The sequence below is a fragment of the Sapajus apella genome, unplaced genomic scaffold (assembly GCF_009761245.1).
Source record: "Sapajus apella isolate SASKATOON/1434 unplaced genomic scaffold, GSC_monkey_1.0 scaffold81, whole genome shotgun sequence".
NCBI classification, from domain to species: Eukaryota; Metazoa; Chordata; class Mammalia; order Primates; family Cebidae; genus Sapajus; species Sapajus apella.
Window position 1 is genome coordinate 937,991 of NW_022437021.1, and position 2,679 is coordinate 940,669.

General features: G+C 34.7%; 1 non-coding gene across 1 annotated transcript; it reads right to left on the bottom strand.

Annotated features, from left to right (window-relative positions):
- Positions 1 to 2,114: 2,114 nt before the first annotated feature.
- Positions 2,115 to 2,177, bottom strand: LOC116533373. Its single transcript, XR_004261258.1, has one exon. It is a non-coding gene; the product is annotated as a U7 small nuclear RNA (small nuclear RNA).
- Positions 2,178 to 2,679: the final 502 nt, after the last annotated feature.

A 2,679-nucleotide genomic window follows, 5' to 3' on the forward strand; every position in this document is an offset into this window, starting at 1 on the left:
AAGGAATGATCTGATATTCTTCAATAAAAAATAATTGTGCTTGTAATATCAAATCTTTGGCTGCAGACTTGCAAAAAACCCAAAAGACCACAGGATGGAGTGGTGTAGACTACAGTGTGGTAGAGAATAGAGACACGAGAGATCGGAAGTACCTGGGAAGAGAAAGTTCCTAATTAGAAGATGTGGTTCAAGTGTTCTTGAGGGCACTCAGTTATAGTCAAGGCCTGTCCATGACACAAAAGGGTGAGGTGAGGTTACTGATACATATAGTCTCTGTTTATATTGTCTATAAAATTAATTATACTAATTAACTAATAATTAGTTTGTTTTATTAAGAATGGTTAGAAACCAGTCTCATATCTTGTAGTATATTCATTATTAACAGAAATATTTGTAAACTAAGGTTGTGACATATATGAATGTATTATTAGTTCTAAATATTCTTGGCTGGTAATTCAATTAGAAAGCAGTCATTCTCTTCTCTAGGATGTGCATTCATGTACACACACACAGCACCCAAAGAAGGACTGAAAAGAGAAAGATGAGTAAGGAAAAACAACTAAGGAAAAAGTAAGGCAGAATTGAAAATCAAAACAGAATTACATCTGAAATGATGTGATTAATAAAGTAGCCAAAGAAGGACACTCAAATATCAAAGTAATACAAGAGCAGAGACATTTGCCAAAGCTCCAAGTAGAATAAGGGAATCATTTCACTGCACAACTGCAACAATATACACACAACTAGTCTTCCTTTCTAGTCATAACAAAAATTACTTGAAACATATACAGAATGAAGGAAAGAATTCTGGTTTTGAATACTGAGGATTCAAGGACAGTAAAGTTCTTTCCTCCAAAGGCTGAAAATCTTATATATATACATGTATGTATATATATATGATCTTATATATATGATCTTATACATATATATATATATATATATATTCTGTGAGTTTATAAGTAAAATTCCTTTTATCTCTTTCATCTTGAGAGCCTGAAATAATTTAATCTTCTTGCAAAGTTTTTTAAAAAGGAACTGTAAATGTTCACATTATTAAGCATGTATTTAATGGAGAAAAAAGAACAAGAACAAAAATTTCAGCTGAGGCATTTTTGCCAAGAAAAAAATCTCTGAAGTGAATTTTGTGATGGCTTGGAAAAACTAGAATAAGCTATGTTCTTTGTAGATTAATGTTGTTCGGAAAGTTATAGCTGGATTTTAAATCCATTTTATGATAGTGATAAGTCACTTCAAGTTTTTCCTTACATGGTGTTAATTAAGCTACATAAAATCAGGTTCATAAAATAAGCTTTTCTTCTTTCAGAACAGAAGAATCTAGCAGTTATCACTTTAACCAAGTGATCAAATAGGATCCCCAGTAATGGAACAAATTGTCACGCTATGACTCCTGATGTGGTGGTATTGGAAGTATATAACATAATCTATATCGTATTCTCCCAAAAATGTTTGACCTAAATATTAGCACAAGAAAACAATCAAATCCAGGTTGTGGAACATTCTCTAAAACAGTTTGCTCTAACCCTTCAAAAATGTTAATGCTATGAAAGACAAACAGGAGAGGGAACTATTCTAGATTAAAGGAAACTAAGAGACATGACAACCACATGCAATGTGATATGGGTTGGATGTTGGTTCCCTCCAAATCTCATATTGAACTATAATCCCCCAAGTTAGAGGTGAGGCCTAATGAGAGGTGTTGGATCATGGGGGGGATCCCTCATTAATGCCTTAGTGCCATTCTCATGGTAATGAGTGTGTTCTCTAAGTTAGTGTGAGACCTGGTTGTTTAAAAGAATATTGCCTCTCTCTCTCTCTCTCTCTCTTGCTCTCTCTCTCACTCTCTCTCTCTCTCTCTCTCATGTGCTCACTCTCTCTTTGCCTTCTGCCAGCATTGTAAGCTTCCTGAGCTCCTCACCAGAAGCAGTTGCTGACACTATGCATTGTATATAACCTGCAGAACCATGAAACAATTCTAGTATATGCGTTTTCATTGTACTCTTCTTTCAACTTCTGAGTAGGTTTGAGATTGTTTAAGGACACTGGGTTATTAAATAGTAAAAGAGGACTATTTTTCTCTTTTTTGGGGAGAGGGGAGGGGAAGTTCTTGCGAAGACCAGAAAACCTGCTAGACAAATTCTGTAAGAACTGTAACTCTCTGTGTTTCTGGTAATAAGTGAAGAAGGGACAATACACTATCTCCATTTTGCAATTTCTACTATACCCTCCCAGATCTAAGTGCTGAGCATCACTGGTTATAAAATAAAAGATAATCAGATACTATATGCCTTTTAAAGAATACACCATTACTATGAAGTAATCTTGTCAAAAAATCAAACCTAAAATTGACCAAAGACCTAGATTAGTCATTTGCAAGCATCAGGATTAGGATAACCGAAGAGGCTTGTTAAATCAGATTGCTGGACTGCAAGTCCAGAGTTTCTGATTAAATAGATTTAGGATAAAGTCCAATCATTTTCATTTCTAACAAGTGGGAGTGCTGAGCCTACTCCATAATCACCTTTTGAGAGCAAATTTAATAGATCAACCTGCTAATTTACAGAAACTGCAAAGGACAGAGGAACATGATAAATAATACCATGGGAATGCTGTCAACAAAACCAGACTGTGGGCAAGTCTAAAAGAAAACACACTCTGTGT